The following is an 18,442-nucleotide window of genomic DNA, read 5'->3' as shown; positions in this document are numbered from 1 at the left end:
GTCTTGGGGTGACTGGCTCCAAAAACTCACCCCACCCCGAAAGTGACCCATTCTTAACCGTCTGCATCCTGGAACTCTCCTGATTGAGAATGAATGATTACAACCAGAGTTGCCTCCTCTTTCTGGCCTGGCCGGCTGGCGGAGGGGGTTAGTAATGTCTGCCTCTCACTCCATTATCACTTGGCATGATGCGGCCGAGCTGAGCACTCGCCAGCGAGATAGAGGGTTATCTGCCCCCGTGCTTTTCCTCTCTTCTGTCTGCCTTTTCAGTAATTTTACTTTTTTTGTATCTTTAGCTCTTTCATAAAAAAAAAAAAAAAAAAAAAAAAAGGGGAAGAGGTGATAAGACTTGAATCACTACATTTTTCCAGGGTCTGCAGCTCTTGGAAAGGCCTACATTTGGACAGAAGAGCTGCAGCGATTCTAGGAGACAGTCTGCATGGCCAGGCTCCCTCGCCCAGTCGAAAGTGGGCAGCAGCGAGACATTTGCAGCATGTCCCTTCTATCTTCCGAAGGTGATGGAGCTGGATGATGGATGGGTGCGAGGGCCCGAGGAGAAGCCCGGATGCTGACCCCTTGGACTGACATTCTTTTGGCAGGGTCCAGGCAGAAAGGAAGCCAGCCTCTTCTCCGCCTGCTTCTTGCTGATAGCTGATGTTTACAAGTGGTTGTATCCAAAACAGGTCCGCAAGTCTTACGGATAAAAGGCCCTGCTGGACCGAAGGGATAGGAGTTTTAAGACTGAGCCAGTCTGGTCTGATACCAGCTCCCTGGGAAGGAGATGCAGCCTCTGACCAGCCAGTGTGCCCAGGAAAGTGCATTAAACACAGGCTGACGGAAGCCACTGAGGGGACAAAACCTTCCTCTTCTGTTTCTGAGAACTTCCCAAATTTCTAGAAAAGTCAGCCTATTATTTGAGGGGTTCCCTGCTTCACTAAAATAGTCAATGGGGGGGGGTCCTCCTGCCTCCCACCCTCCAGACTTTCTATGGACCTTTCCAACCTCTCCGATTCCCAGAGGGTGGGTGTTATTTTCTTGGCCTGTGAAAGGGATCCCACAGGTCAAGAGCTGTCCTGGCATTTCTTGCCAAACTAAGTGTTTCCAGAGGCTCCAATACAACCTGCTTTTTTTTTTTTTTTATTATTGAAATGGTCTTTTTTTTTTCTTCTCTTGGATAGAACTTGCCAGCTTTTTGGAAGATATAAGTAAACCCGCTGGCCTCACTATAGGCCAGAAGTTATCCAGAGCCCCTGGGGAATCTTATCTAGAGATTTACCAAGTAGCTTGGGGGATGTCACGATAAAAGAACATGAAGTCAGAGGAGGGACTCTCTATCCCCCTCCCCATTTCCTAAATGAGAACAAGCTGTTGGTGTCCCGATGCCTAATATCTTCGGGTTGGACTTGGAAATTGAAATCTAATTGGCTTCATGGTTCTTAGATTTTCGGCTCTTAATAGACTGAGTCCTCAAGTAGAAACTGTGAACTTGAGGCCAGCAATACTTCCTCCTTGTACCTCTCATGGTTTACAAGACTCCTGATTTTAGCAGCCTGATGTCTTCCTATAAGGATGTAGTTGGGGGGGGGGGGTGCGCCCACATGCACTGATGTCTGATTTCATTACTGATCTTTCCAAGGATAACACGCTTTTATTGGAATAATTTTGGAAATGGGAGAGACTTAGCAAACCAAGTTGGAGAATTTTTAAGCTTGCCTATTTGAATCTTAATATCCTAAAAGGAAATGTGCTATGTACACGTACAGCACCGGTATTAAAATCTGCGGGCTTTGTTTATGCACATGATTCCTGCTGGAAATCCCAGGCCCAAATTCTTAGTTTAACTTACAGGACAATGGAAGCATTCACACACACACACACACACACACACACACTCACACACACTCTGACACGCACACGCACACTCACACACACACACATCCAATATTGGTGACTTGATGTTAAAAAACACTTGTGTTTTAGCATAATGACATTAGCAAGACTTTTTTTTTGTTTAAAACCAGTATTCTTCTTATAAATGGGTTCCTTCTTCTCTCTTTTTGCTATTATATGTTTTCAAAACTAACATTCAACACACGTTCAAGTATTTCCTCCTTTCCTTGGTTTTACCCACACATAATGCAGTAGTTGTACATACTTTATAAAGCTGAATTCTGTGTGTAAGAAAAGCTGACATAATAAAATCACAGATTCTTAGAAATGAAAACCCCTTCGAGACTATTTTGGCCAGGTTTTCCTAAGCCCAGTTTTATGAAACAGAAATTAGTACATGGTCATTCACCTTACAAATGATTCCCTTCTAAGATCTTACCTTTGCAGCTTATCTAACACAATTAAAATGTAAAATCAGAACTACAGAGGCCAAATTTCTTTCCAGAAAATGATCTCTTGAGTAAATTTAGAATAATTCATTTAACCACATGGCCCAGAAATAATGCCAGATCCCTGTCCTATCAGCCTGCTCACATTCGTTCCCTCTGCTTAGACCATGTCGCTCTCCCTTCACCCAACTCCTAATCTTCCTTCAGGTACCCCTAAATGTGGTTTTAGAAAACTCTGTATCTGGTATTTCTTAGTAGTACCCATCATGATTCTAATGATTTAGTTGTAGATATAACTCTTTAGTGCCATTCTTTTCTGCTAAACTGTAAGTCTATGCGGGCAGGGCCCCTGCACGTCTAGTTCATTGCTCTATCATCAGTGCCTAAAATAATGCCCTGCACACATAGCTCCTTAATAAACACCTGTTTGAATAGTTCCTTTTATAACACTTTCGTTTTTGCCTCTCATCAATGCTTCTTGGTGCACTGAAAGCTAACACATCTCAGGCTGACGCCTGCAGGAGGGGTTGGAAGAAAAATGACCCATTCTGGTTTCCTCTGGTTTCCAGGATTCTAGCCTCTCCTGGAAAGGTTGGGGTCTCCTAACCCCTTTGGCCAACTCTTCTCTGCCCCCCTCAAAGGCTCCCCTCCCTTCCAAGGTTCTAGCACTGGCTGTCTTCTCTTCATTTTCAATGTGCTCTTCTCTTACGCATGAATCTACTCACGTGGTTTCAACTATTCCCTCCAGCTCTCAGCTTTGTGTCCAGAAGTGTCTTCGGCTCCTAAAATCTCTTCATGTGTAGACTGATGATACTTCCAACTCATCTTCTTTGCCCCACAACCCACTGGTTCTCCCATGTTTCTGGCATCCCTGCCCGGGAAGTCACCGGACCTGTGGTCTGAATGCCAGACAATTGCTCAGGGCCAGTAGGCTTGAAAACAAAGCTCTTCTGATTGGGCAGAACCTGACTTTTCCACATCAAGGGGCTCATTTCTAGTTTGTGTCTTCCCTACCGAGGAGTACCCCAGAAGGCAGGAGGTGTTTCCCTGATGGGAGAGCCAGTTTCCGAACCTTCTGGAAGGCGACTCACTATAGAAAATCAGACTTCTTTAGAGAAACTCCGAATGTGGCAACCATAGGCTTTCCATGAAACAGAATATACACAAACACCAGGAAACTGTGAAAACCCAGGCCAATCCATGAGAGTCAGAACGTTCTGCAGACTTTCTGTGGCATTTCTGGTCTTGGCTCATTGCTTTGGAATATCCCTTTACCCACGCCTGCCCTTGAAACGCTTTGCTGACAGTGTTGGAGAGAGCTGTTCATGCTGGAGTTGAGGAGCTGAACCTGAGCCCTGGCTACTTTTCTCACTACCTGTGACCCCGGTGAGCAGTTTCTGCTGTCTGAAACTCGATTTTTCCTTCTTTAAAATGGATCACAATCCCCACCAGCTTCATGGGGGTGTTGTGAGAGTCAACTGTGATGAGATGCTCTGTGATCCGAGCATATGAGATGCTCTGAAAAATGTAAAGTTCTGTAGAGAGTAGGGATGATCAAACATGAGATGTTTATGGGGCTCCATGTTCCTCCTTCATTAATTTTGTCCTCAATACACCATCTGTGTGATTCTTTTTTTAAAAATACGTTTTTTATTGATTTTTTTAGAGAGAGGGGGAGAGAGAGATAGAAATATTGATGTGGGAGAGATACATCTATGGGCTGCCTCCTGCACACCCCCTACTGGGGATCAAGCCCGCAACCCAGGCATATGCCCTGACCAGGAATTGAACTGAGACCTCTCAGTACATGGGACGACGCTCAATTCACTGAGCCACACTGGCTAAGCTGATTCTTTACTTATATATTTTTCTTTAAACAAATCACTTCTTAAAAACTTATTTCTTAAAAAGAAACCTTTATCCCTAAAATGTGTAAAAATAGAAGGTAACCATAAAAATACAGTAGGCATGAAACATTATTAAATTCTAGCTAATGCTGTCACTTTCTAGAAGCTCTGAGCCCGAGGACCACTCTCTACCTGTGCCAAGTGGAGTTGGGCAAGTGTCTGAGGCCTTAGAGACACTTTAGCACCAGGCGGAGACTCTCTCCTTCACATGGTCTGAAGGACGGAAGAACCGCAGAGGGAGACAGATTCTAGCGTGGCTGCGTTTGTGAATGCACATCAGTGTACCAACTAAGTTCATCTTCTGACCCACATGTTCACTGCCTAGTCTTCTGGAGCCCTGTGAACACGTTGGGTCCAGATGAAAAAAGGCAGAGAGGGAAGAGTATGCAGCTATGGACTGGATTTCCTACACTTTAATTCATACCCATCACACTAGTTCTATTGTCATGGCAATATACTTAGTTCCCAAATCTCATCCTTGAATTTTAATGTACTCATCTGTACAATGGGATTGGCGGGAACATTAGAAAAACACTCTGCGGAACTATGCAGAACAACACCTGCACGTGGCCCAGGCTGGATGAGGGCCGCCGCCAGGCCCGGTGCAAGAGCGAGGCTTGGATTTCGGCCCCTCATGTCCAGGGCCGAACATGGTTGACGTTTCTGGTGCTTTGGTTCTGGGGAGTATGGAATAATTAACAAAACTAAGGAGCAAAATGTGGGGCCATTTCTCCACTAGCAAAGTAAAGAGCGGAATTAAAGTGATTAACGGAACCATTATGCTTTCTAAAGGACAGGAAGAAATATCAACCGAGAAAGCAATTTCCTCCCAGCACATCTTTGCACAGGCTGGCCCATCGTCTGCTGTTTCAAAAGAGCCTTGGAAGTCGGCTTGGTGTCAAGGGCTTGGCTAACATTATAAAGCCTTAGAGGTGTTGATATTAAGCGTTTTTTAAAGGGGGAATGCCAACTCTGTCTTCAGGATAAGAAGAAATATGACGGGCCCAGGGCCGTCTCAGAATTTCTTGTACTTCAAAGAACATGGACTTGGCAATGATTCCGCCACTTTCCTGAGTTTGGTCAACGTGGCTGAGCAAAGGCAAAACTTAAAATCGACACAGATGGAACTTTTCCACTGGCCCTATTTGGGTATAAATACTCATCAAGGACTAGAGACTTAAAGCAGATAGTGGTCTGAGCTCTGAGTGGTTTGGACGCAAGTTCAGCCCCTTCTCAGCCGTCCCGCTGGCTCCTGTCTCTCAGGAGGCCAGCTCTCCTGAGATGTGGCTGCTGTTGTGTCGAGATCAGAGACGACGCTTCCCCAGACCGTGGAAACCACTGGAGTTTGTTCTCCAAAGACTTCCAGCCAGAAACGGGGGGCCTCGGGTTCAGATGAAGGTTCGAGTTTGTTGTCTGAAGGAAGGAAACGCGTCAAAGGCTTGGCTTATCCACCACCGTAAAGTCAACCCTTTGTAGGCAGATTAATGCCTTGGAACCAGGCATTAAAAATCAGGGTCTGGGTTGGAATGGTGCCTTCTCAACCCTCTCACTTTCATTTCCTTTTCATCTAAGATCCTTCCTAAACACCACCAAGGACAATCCTTCCCACTCCTCTGGCCTCACTCCTGCCTTACCAGTTCTGATCTCAGTCCACGAATCAGAAGGTTTTAGATTAAGCAGCACGTGTGGGCACTGGAAGGGGTTCATGGTCTCACCTACTCGGCTCTGTGTCTGTCTTGTGTCCTCTGTCCTCATGCTCTCTCCCCGCAGGGTGCCTTGTTTGTCAGGAAGGAGAACCAAGTGGCTCTTACTTTTTCCATACCTCTCCTTCTCTCTCCTATATCCTTACTTTATTCCATTTCCTCATCTATCCACTAACCTTACCGAGCCCTTGCTGTATGCCAGGCTTTCAGGGGGCACACAAGGGAGAACAAGGTACAGCCCTGACTCAAAGAGCTTATGTATGGATGGAGAATGTAGGTACCACGGGATGCATACTGTGGTCCAGGAGTTAAGCAGGCAAGACCGATTACACATGTTCTGGGGCCACTGAGAAAATGAAGCATCCATTCAGGAGAGAAATCACGCTAGGAGTTCAGAGGACTGAGGGCTTCATGGAGGAGGGGGCTGGGGAATGGTAGCATTTGTCCTCTGGAGAAGGGCTGCCTGCATGCATGTGAGGGAGAAAACATAAGGTCAGGGGGTGAGGACGGATCAGTGTCGGGGAAGCAGAAAGTTGTAGTGAGAGACAAGGCCGAAAAAGGACCCATCACTCAGGAACTTGAGTTCCAGACTAATGCATCCTTAGGGGCAGGTCCCTGGGACAAAGCTGTCCATTCGCATGCTAGCTCCATGCAGCAACAACCCAGCCCTCCGCCCCTGTCCCCCATCCTTCTGCTGTTTGCATGCATAACATTTTCTAACTATTTATCAAATATCGTCTTTTTTACTTTCCCACAGTATTTCAAGGAAAATTTACATGTAGTGAAAAGGCACAAATCTCAAGTAGTCGTCACTTGATTATATGTCTATCCCGTGACCACTGTCCAGATAAAGAACACTTCCTGTGCCCCAGAAAGTTCCCTCACGCCCCCTTCTAGTCACTAACATCCTCTTCTTCTGAAGGCACCCACTATTCTGCTCCTGTCACTGTGGAGTGGTTAGCCTGGTTCCGAGATGACAGACATGGGATTACACAGTAGGTACACTTTCGTGTCTGACTCTGTCAAACACACTTAAGGGTTCCCTCGTTGTTGCAAATATTAGCTATTTTTACTACTAGTTAGTTTTCTGTTGTATAAATATAAAACAATTTGTTTATCCACTTTCCTATTGATGGGGTTTGAATTATTTCCAGTGTTTGGCTATTATAAATAAAACCACTCCAAATATTCTTGTCCAAGTTTTTTTTTTTTTCTTACTTTATTTATTTATTTATTTTTTGTGGACAGTAGTGATCTTTTGTCTTGGCTATATACCTAGAAGTGAAACTGCTGGACCATAGGGTAGGTACACATTTGAATTTCTTGGACGCTATCAAAGAGTTTTCTAAATGATGGTATCACTTTACATTCTCCCTGGCAATGTATGAGCTCCACCTGCTCCACATCTTTGTCAACACTTGCTATTGTCATTATTTAACTTTACCATTTTGCTGAGTGCATAATGCTATCTCACTGTCCTTTTCATCTGCATTTCTCCGATGAGCAATAAGGTTTGGTACCTTTTCCAACACTTATTAGTCATTTAGACATCTTCCTTTGTGACATGCTAGTTCAAGTCATCCCTTATTTTTTAAAAATTTGAATTCTCTTGCCCTGGCTGGATGGCTCAGTTGGTTGGAGCATCGTCCCATACACCAAAAAGGTTGTAGGTTCGATTCCTGGTCAGGGCATATACCTAGGTTATGGGTTTGATTCCCAGTTGGGATGCCTCACGGAGGCAACAGATCAGTGTTTCTCTCTCACATCGATGTTTCTCTCTCTCTCTCTCTCTCTCTCTCGCCCTTCCTTTCTCTCTAAAAACCAATAGAAAATATATCTTCTGGTGAGGATAAAAATAAATTGGATTGCCTTTTAAAAGTTATTGATTTGTAGAAATTATTTACATATTCTGGATACAATCCTTTGTCATATATATGTATTGTGAATCTTTTCTCTCTGTGGATTGCCTTTCAGTTTCTTGGTGGCATTTTTTAATGAAAGAAAGTTAAATTTGATGACTAGCTTTCCTATTTATTTATTGAGTATTCTCTCTGGATGAAAAAACCACAAGGATATACAACTTAGATTACTCTCGTACTGTTCTAGCATTCCATATAGTAAGTGATAAGCTATGACAACTTTGCAAATAACTTTAAAAAGCTTTTAGAATATATTTTCTTCATTTACCAAGGTTTCCATCTTTTCCTCCACAGCTTTCTCTGATTTCATATTACTCCTTCCTCTTCTTTATAAATTAGGTACTTTGCATGTGGAACAGTGCTAATTTTTCATCGGTATTTTTGACATGGGTTTGGAGTACTTCTCCTAGTGCTTGAAAATTTCCTATTCCCTTCTCTTGGCACATTTTCCCACTTTAAAAACCCTCTGTGAAGAAACAGGGTAGCTGGTGGTGTGGGAGTGGCCTTGCCCACTGGGCGAGGATGAGAGGAAGGGAACCAGCCCGCCGGAGGAGGCTGGGTCACAGCTGATGCAGAGCAAAACCTGGAGTATCTGTTGGCCATGTCACTCAGCTACAAGCACACGTCAGGTCTCCCAGAGGGTCGGCAGTAACCCCAAAATAGATGCTCTGACCTTAATCCTGACCGATATATAGTTGGTTGGTGAGCCAGAACAAAAATGTTGAAAAAAGTGGCCATTGCATTTTTAACCAAGGAAACAGAGAGAACCAATGAGGAGAAGTTGGGGGGGGGGGGGGATTAGTTCAAATAAAAAAGAGCTAATAATTAGAGAGGTTAAGGGAAAACAGATCTCTTTAGGAGGGATAAATGCTCATTGGTGGTACGTATTCTTACAGCATCTGGCTGCCCAGTTCACTTCATGTTTAAGGTGTTGGAGGTAGTACCAGGACAAAAATAGTTTTTAAGTCTTTCTGGACTTGAAATACTATGACACCCTAAATTCTAATCCTCGCTCTTCTACTAACAAGCCCCGTGACCTTGAGTAAGTCACCTAACCTGCTAGATCTGTTTCCTTATCCGTTAAACAAGAAAGTCGACTGAGAGAAGCACTAAGGCCTGTTCCGCCCGTTGAAAATGAATTCTAATTGCTGAAATACACAGTACGAGAATTATTCAAATTAGAATCTGATTATTTCCCTTGTGGTGGTCCCAGACCGGGTTGTGTCCAAGGACAGGCACAGAGCAGGTGACAGTGGATGTCTTGATTTGCGTGGATCTTCTTACAGTGTGTGTTCTCCCCGTGGGCTGTTTAGGACAGACATGAGAAAACACAGCTTTCCCATCAAAATTTGCCTCTTCCTCAGGTCCTTGCAAACACAGATATGATCTCCATAATTTCATTTTTCTGGTTAATTAGCAGGGATTCATCTAGAATCTTTTTTTTCTCTGTTTAACGCACCACATGTAACTGACAAGAATCAAGAGCAACCATCCCAGTGGCATTTCAATACCCAGACCACACGTGCATCATTTTGATGCATCATCTGCTTTAAAACAGGCCCAGGGGAACCCCTGTTTATTGACCAAGTCTGAAATCTGAAATCAGAACAGCGCAAAAGGAACTGTTTTGCTGCAAGATTCTGAATCTTGTCAATCAAATTCCCTATTTCTAAGGCTGATTTTCCACCTCACAGTTCACTGAGGAATCCTACTTGGGATTTCTGTTCCTCCAATAATCATTTAAATAACATAAGAGTGTGCAGGTGAAAGCACTTTGAAATGTTTTCATACATGCAACCAGCTGAACTTCCTAGAGGGTGTGTGTGTGTGTGTGTGTGTGTGTGTGTTCCTTGCTTTCCATATATGTTGCTTATCCTCAGTTAGCTTTTATTTTCTTCTGTCACAACATGAATCTACATCTTCCTGCAAAAAATTCAAACTCAGTAGGGCTGGGTTTCTGGCACTCCACTCATTGCTGGGCTTAGGAGAGTCTTAAGCTGCCACCATAAGAGATTTCCTGCATTCCGGCCTGGCAGCCCTGCCATCCCATCACCCCAACTGGTTTTGGTTGAGAGGCAAGAGGAACAAGTTCTCATATGAGAAAATCACAGATGTACATCATGGATGGATACAGGGGAATGTATTTCTCCACAGTGTAAGATGGATGCTATTCTCCAAATTAGGAGTTAAATAGGATGGAATACACTGAGTGTCAGACTTGGAAGGCATGAAACCGGACTGTGAGTCTATCCTAATTGCTCATTCATCCTTGCCTTTCAACACTTGGCTCAAATGTCGCCTCTTTGGTAAACCTTCCCTGACCTCACCAGGTAAGGTTAAGTACTTCCTCTTCTGATCTCCCTGAGTCCCACGTTTGTGTCTCTGATCAAGGTCTTTAGATACTGATGTCATCTTTGATGACTGGATTGGCTGTTCCTTTTCTGAAAACATCAGCCTCTGGGACTCTCCTTTTACCTCTCCACTTCCCAGCTCAGTCCCTAGCATGTAATAATTGCATAATATGTGTTTGCAGAAAATACATTTTTAAAGTTGGCCAAATCAGAAGTAGGTAATACGTTTCATCAGAATAATGTTTTGGCCCTGGCCAGATAACTCAGCTGATTAGAGCATTGTCCCAATATACCAAGGTTGTAGGTATGATCCCTGGTCAAGTCACATACAAGAAACAACCACTGAATGCATAAATAAGTGAAACAACAAATCGATCTCTCTCTTAAATCAATTAAAAAAAAAAGCACCAAAATAATGTTTTTACCACTCATTAGTTCTTTTAATAGTTAAGATAACCCATGTTTAACACACATTCATTTTTTGTCAAATACTGTGTTAAGAGCTTAATAGATTATTGGTGTGAGGACAACTTTTAGGCCCATTTTATTGATGAAGAAAATGAGGCTCAGAGCTAATGTGACTTGTCCAAGGTAACAGGAAACATGGGGCAGAGCTGGGATTTGAACCCAGTTTTTCTACTCTAAGTACCTCAGATCTCAATCCACTAGAGTTGTGCACGTGTATGTTTATTTCAGTGTGTGTATGTTGAATACTGTTAATACTTTATTTCAATGGAGTTCTTATTATAGTCGGGTGCTTTTGACTGTCTGACATGAAAGCATCCTTTCTCAGAACAATGTTTTAAATGCATGTAATAAAATATGTAAGATTACAGAGGAAATTGATATTACTGAAACAGTATCAATATAGAAGAACAAATCTGTAATTTAGTGACATATATGCCTATATTAAGTTAATTAACATGATCTACCAGCAGATGTAATTACTATTTCAGAACGGGGACAAGGAGAAGCGGTGCCTTCCAGCACCTGCTACCACTGGAATAGGTTAAGAAAATACCAGGTTTCCGCTGGTATCAAGGGCACAGGGCCTGCCTCTCGCTATCTTTTTCTAATGTAAATGTCATGTGTACTAGCTTTATTTGATTTAAAAAGTAAAAGGCACTGGGGCTGCTACACTGTCAGGGTTTTGTCTTCATTCACAATTGAAGGAAATGCTGAATTTCAGTTAGACGTTGGGGAGATAAGGATGCAATATTCTTCTTTATTTACATTTCTTGGTACCCTCAAGTCTATCCATAGATCCCTGGTTTTTAACCTCTCTTCTATTGATAAACAAGATTAAAAAATATCTCCCTTCCACACTTTCTGTAAAAGAAGAAGCCCCAAGTGCTGACCCCTCCCCATAGTAGGACCAGATCATCTTTACAAGGACACCAATGACCACAGGGCCAGGGCTAAGGTAGGGAGCACAGATGTGGCAGGTGGGTGGGTGGCTCTCCTCTAGGATGAGGGCAGGGCTGGACTCCACTTGCCCTCCACCTGTTCCAGCCAACAGATGAACCAGGTCAGTCACCTCAGTGCTCAGCCTCTAAATCAGTACCTGGAAATGCCACTTAGTCATACATCCCAGAGAGAGGCTATCTTCTTAAGGCAGGTTTATTATGGTGTGTTAGTCAGCCAAGTGCCCTTTCCTTAGGTTCCTGCCCTTTGGTACTCTTGACATCAACACCACAAAGGACAGAGCCTCTGGAGACATAGACTGAGCACAGACAACTTGTCTACCACCACAGGTCTGCAAGGAGGCAGAAGTGGCCACTGGTTACCAGTGGTACCTAAGAGCTGTGAGTGGTGGTCAGTCCCCTTGCCTCAGACTTCTCTTCATCCAATGCTCTGTTTAAAATGCAACAACTGGGAGAAGACTTGTCATGATCAGTCAGTCCACTGTTACACTGTAGAGATGATGGAGGTGGCTCAGATGTGTGCAGTACTGGGAAACTTGGAGGTAGGTAGCAAAGGAGAAGAGGCATATGTGTGTAATGGCAGAGGCCAAGGGACACACAGAATCATAGAACACTGGTGTGATTTGGCCTTTCTCCCATCTTTATGAGAAATGAATTCCAACAGACTCGTTTACACAGCTGGGAACAAAACTTTTGTATTCACTGTCTAGTATTCAGCACTCAGCCACAACACCTGACACATGATAAGTGCTGAATAAATATTTGCTAAATGAAGAAATGAGTGACTATTACTCGACTTATAAGTAAGACATCCAGGGCTTAGTGAGGGTAAGTGCCTATGTAAGATCACACATCTGGGACCAGCGACTGGTTGCTTCTCCAGGCAAGAGGAGGGCTGCTTTTTGGAAGTTTTGCAACCAGACACTCAGGGCAAATTGTTGTCATTGTCATGATTTTGCATATGATGAGGTCTGAGTATATTTATGGCTAGATCTAAGTTTAGCTACAAAGAGAAGGTCCTGCAAACTGATATCTCAGAAGCCACATGTGACGTAGGTAAGCTGGACTTGGTCTTCCAAGTCCCAGCACTTAACTACCTATGGGATTTCTGCACTGTGCTGATGATGGGGATACCAATAACAGCAGGAGGAACTATTTTTTGAGTATACACTATGCATCTAGGCACTTCACGGGCTTTATCTTATTAACTATTGCTTAAATGTAGAACTATTGTTAACTCTTCTTTCTCAAATAAGGAACCAGGGGCCCAGAAAGAAAAAGCAACTTGACAAAGGTTGCAGACCTAGCGAATGGCAGAACACGAGTCACATCTAGATGTCATGCCTGCAAAGGTCATGTGATTCACCACTCCTCACAATGGCCTCTAAACCTTGTGGCCAAAGCCAAGTTCATAGCCAAAATGTTCACCTGACCTTCTGAAGTTTGAGGGTATAAAGTTGACATGAACTCAGAGTATTCTGAGCGTGAAAGGGATGGAATATAGAAAATACTATTTTCTCCTTCATTCACCAAAGCTGCTGAGTCAATAAACTTCTCAGTTACATCACATGTAAATTTTGGATACACCGTTTCTACCCCATATCCTATCTGCAACATTAAGGGATGGACCAAACAGATCATTAGATTCTGTTCAGCTCTTTCATATAATGATTCATTTACATTTTATCCAAAGATTGATTTCACAAAGAAGTCAATGTTTTAAAACAGGAGGAGGAAAAGAAAAACAATCCATAAAGAAATCACATGTGTTTGAAATGGCCACCCTGGGCTAGACGCTGATGCTCCTTTGTCCTTCAAGAGTGAGTTGCCAAATGGAGCCTTTGGTTTCTGCATCCTCAGCAATTGTATATCCTTTAAAAGCACGTCCTGATGGGGGCTTGGGCCATGTTTTGCTTGGTCCTGATTCAGATGCTATTGGGTAGACCATAAGGCAGGGATACACATGCTTATCCCTAGGCTAGAATTTCCTGGAAGCTCCTGGCCTGGGATCTCTAGGATTTTTATTTTCTTTCTGTCAAGTGTTACTGCTTTTTCAGTGATTTTAGGATAATACTGTATGATTCCTTAGATTGTCTTCCTACCAACCTAGAACTTCTCCCCTGAGAATTCTGCCAGTCTCTTAGAAAACCAGGAACCAGGAGAAACCTAGAAAGCCCTTAGATCTATATCTGGAAAATGGCTTTGACTTGGTATGGGTGGCACTATACACCTGCTAATGACCAAGAGACCTCAGAGAGGTACAGATGCCTAGTAACATTTGGCAAATGCTGGGTGATTCCTGAATCAGGCTATCACTGTGTAGGAAGACCCTGATCTCTGTGAAGCTCAGGGCAATAATCATTGTTCCTCTCCACCAGACCTCTGCTTCTGATGAAAGCCTTCTTCTTTCTTCTTGTAGTTGAAAGAGCTAAAGTTTTTTGTATCAGAGAAGATTGGGTTTGTGTTCCTAACCTGCCATCATATGATCTTAGGCAAATCATTTAAACTCTTGGTTTTAATATACTCATGTGTAAAATGAACATTAATATTTTCGCATGGTAGTCCTTGAGGCTAAATGAGATGAGATGTGAGAAAATGTCAAGCACCCTGTGTGAATTCAAGAGATGTCTTTCCCCCAACGTGTCTGTCCTAACAGAGAACAGATGAATTAGTCTTCCTGCGGAGTCCTTACAGGGCAAGAGCCCAAATAAATGGTGAAAATAAGATCAAACATGTCCCTTCTGAGAAAAAAAAGTAAAAGGGTTTGCTTCTCATATAAAAGAGCAGACAGTGAGCCAAAGAGTTCGTCTGGGAGTTTTATAAGGCTTTGTAATTGCATTATTGTTTCTGTTTTTGTGAAGACAATTGAACTTAGATACCAAATGTAAGTTTCAGCCTCTAAAAGAGTCTCATCTGGACACATATGAGTCCCAACTTCTTGTTTAACTCTTTCCATAAAAGCTCTATAGAAAACAGTTCTTGAGCTTTTGTAAATCATGACAGTAATAAGTGTGGAACTATAGGATGGGTTCAGGACACCCCCATGTTCCATGTGAAGTTAAGGAAATGTCATGATCTTGAGGGACTCCTGTAGAAGTGACTGGTGGCCCTGCATCTGGTGAGATCATGGCAGCTGCCAGCCAAATGAAAGGTGGGGATGATATTTCCAGATGAAGGAACTTAAAAAGCAACTGCTCTCTCTTCTTCTGGGTGTCCTGCAAAGCTGCTCCACAACTCTGCTTTCAGTGAAACAGAGTTTTAGGCCTATTTTTCCATAATCATTTATTTGGGAGACAGTCTGGTATACAAGAAAGGTGACGGTGCCAGAGGTTCTCATCCAAGGTCTACCACTTCCTAGGAAAAGTGACCTGTCCAAAGTCACCTGCAGTTACAATGATGACTCAACCCCTTGCCTGAAACTTCTCTTATGATAAATATTTAAACTATGTTGGACAAACACTCAGGTTATAAGAAATCCTAAGGTCTGTACTTAACGTGACAGATTTTCACTTCATTTTACTCATACTATCTTGAATAAGCAAGCTGGAAAGAAAGAAGGATTCTCTTTTTAAAAGTCAAATCAAATACCTCTTCTGAAGTTGACTCCAGTGGCCTGCAGGGGTGACAAGTCCCTCACTTCTCTGCTCCTTACCTTCCCCTCACTGGTAGTGGCCGGAGTAGGGGTGGAAAGACAGACACATAAGCATTGGCCCTTTCTTCCTGGACCACAGCCTTTGCTGAATCTAGCCTATACTTTCTCTTCCTGGTCGCCTTTGGTCAGTTAATGTGGAGAGATTAAACTATAGGATCTTCAGAGGGGAGTAGCAAAGTCATTTTTCCACTGGCCTACTTGTAGAACTGTTGTAAGCCCTGGGCGAGGAGAAGGTCTTGGAGCTGAGATGCTTAGAGAAGCCTAGAGATGCTTTGTGAGCAAGCCTTTCCCTGCCTCCCATCACCACAGGTGGTGGACGCATTGGCGAAAGTCAATCATCAGCCCCCAAACCCACATACTCAGACACGTCTGCACAATATGACAAGCATCTGCAATTTACAAAGTAATGGCTTCAGCATCTGTTTTTGGACATTGTCTAAGATGGTCTTAGATAATTTCTTTTTTCTTTCTTCTTCTTCTTCTTTCTTTTTTTTTAAATAAGGCTCTTTTTTGGGCCAAGTTGGTTATACACCTATGGGCATGTCTCCAATGCCTTGCTCATTGAGGTCTTTAAGTGACAGTTTAATATATTTTGAAGATTGAGGGAGCCAACGACAATTCTCGGGGAGCCGTGTTTACGTTGGATCGGCTTGCCCAGGCCGTGCGCCAGCAGTTTTGCACGCTGCAGGAACTGGAGGTGAAAGCAGGAAGGGCTGGGCTGAGTACAGAGGGGAGGAGAAAGCTGACAGACAGGAAAGCCAAGAGGGATGTGATGTAGACGGGGCAGAGGGAGCCGCCCAGCTGAGCCTGGCAACACACTTAGAAGAACCACCACTGAATGCTCCTCCGACATTGTGCTGAGGGGGGGAAGAATCGAACCTTTTGGAGCCAGTCCATTGGCACATGCTCAGTCAACAGTGAACAGCTCTCAGATCTCTTTGTTCTAGTCCTTTCTAAATTCCTGCAAGTTCCTTGGCAGCCGAGGGGCCTGTAGTCTTGCAGAGCCTAATGGGCTTCAGCACACCACCTCAGCAGTCTCAGATAAGGAGCTTGGCCCCGCCGGACCTCAGTTTTCTTATCTACAAAGTGAAAAGAGTTCCATGTCCCTTTCCAGGCCTACAATTCTCTGACTCCAGAGTGAAATGCTTGATGACTGGCCATCTCTGTTCTGTTTAAGCAGATTTGTATCTATTGGGCTAGAATGAAGACAAGATGATTGGTCCTTGTCCTAGCTCATCAAGGCTGAGCTTTGGTTCAGCTGAATGAAAATTAGTTGCTCTAGACCAGTGGTTTTCAACCTTCCTAATGCCGTGACCCTTTAATACAGTTGCTCATGTTGTGGTGACCCCCAACCATAAAATTATTTTTATTGCTACTTCATAATTCATAATTTTGCTACTGTTGTGTCTTAGGAGACCCCTGTGAAAAGGTCGTTAGACCCCCAAAGGGGTCGCAAACCACAGGTTGAGAACCACTGCTCTAGACCGTTATAAAGAAAAGTGTGTCCTTCATTCACCAAAAGACTCTTTTCAGCAGTTACACACCCATGGAAACATACCACCACTACTGAAAATAATAATGGCTAACTTTATTTGAGAGCTCATGTGCGAAGCCTCTTTATATACATTATCTCATTTAATAACCATAGTCATCTTGAGAGGTAGATGCTGCTACTATCTCCCCAATTTTCAAATGAGGACACAGACTTCGAAATTAATCAGCTTGGCCAAGAGCACACAACTAGTAAGTGGTAGAGCTGGGATTTGAACCCAGACCTGGTTACAAGAATACTAGTACCCAAAACTCTTAAATAGATTTAATAAACAATAGAAAAGCAAGTCCACAATAATGATGATTGCACCAAGAGAAATGGCATTTGGCCTGCAAGGCCCTTTGTTACCAAGCAATGTTGGTTATTTCGTAATTCTCGGGGAATTCTCTGTGTTACAAAACCCCTCCTTCCAAGCAGAAAAATAAATAACTCAAGAGCATCCATCCAGTGGGAGCACTTGACTTAGCACAGATGAGAGGAGGTAGGGAACTGTTTCTAAACTCTGCCACTAACTATGTCTGTGACCCATGGTGAGTCCCTCAGTCTGCTGGGATTGGTTAGACGACCTCTAAGACTACTCTAGTTTTTGAATTTTATATTCTCTCTTGAAGAACATTTTATGACTTTCCAGCTGCTGGGGATACCCCACCCAATCCCCTTGGGGGCAGGGGGGTGGAGACAGCTTATATGCCATTTAAAATCATTTCTCTGCCAGGCTGGTGTGGCTCAGTGGATTGAGTGTCCTCACATGTACTGAGAAGTCCTGATTCGATTCCTGGTCAGGGCACATGCCAGGGTTGCAGGCTGGATCCCCAGTAGGGGGTGCACAGGAGGCAGCTGATTCATGTTTCTATCTCTCTTTCCCTTCCTCTCTTTTTTAAAAAAAATCAATAAAATCATATTTTAAAAAATAAAATAAAATTATTTCTCATTTTGTAAATAGGTCCCTTGCAGCTCTAAGAGTCTCTGAAATGATTTTGAAATGCCTGAGTATGATTATGCACCCTGAAGCCAAATGTTATAAAACACCCCCACTATTGCAGATTTAAAAAGTAAATACGCAATAAAAGCTTTTCAGTATGCTATTGATATGACACAATATGTAATTATGGCTGCAACATTCAGCAAGGAGAGCGTCTCCCCACTTCCTTCCCTTGACTTTTTGAGTTGAAGACATTGGTTAAGCTACAAAGTGGCGATCTGCCTCTTGATTGTCACAATCCCAAGAGGTAAAAAATATCTGCCCTTTCATCTCTACCCACCACATTCTTTCTCTAAGCCTGTAATTGGATCTAAATGAAAAATAAACCCTTTGTAGGCTGGGGAAGTTGACACCAGAGGGGACAAGAAGGAGAACATGTTCCACTTCTAACCTAGATAACTAAACTCTCCTATTCAAAAAACAAAAAACTAAAAAACAAGACAGGGAATATAGTCAAGAATGTCAAAAGAACTTTGTACAGTGACAGATGATTACTAGACTTACCATGGAGATCACATCATAGGGTATATATCAGGTGGAGCAAAATGAGATTTACAGTTGTTCGTATAAAAATAATACAATAATTAATAATACAACAATAAACTGCTTCATG

At 43.1% G+C, this 18,442-nt stretch overlaps 1 protein-coding gene across 1 annotated transcript in view; it reads right to left on the bottom strand.

Annotated features, from left to right (window-relative positions):
• The window catches only part of LMCD1 (LIM and cysteine rich domains 1), a 58,127-nt gene that overhangs the window by 37,558 nt on the left and 2,127 nt on the right, over nt 1–18,442 (bottom strand). The gene's annotated exons all lie outside the window — the stretch shown is intronic.

This window comes from Molossus molossus, unplaced genomic scaffold (genome assembly GCF_014108415.1).
Source record: "Molossus molossus isolate mMolMol1 unplaced genomic scaffold, mMolMol1.p scaffold_m16_p_18, whole genome shotgun sequence".
Classification (NCBI taxonomy): Eukaryota; Metazoa; Chordata; class Mammalia; order Chiroptera; family Molossidae; genus Molossus; species Molossus molossus.
Note: the sequence above shows the minus strand (reverse complement) of the source record. Positions and strands in the feature narration are given on the sequence as shown.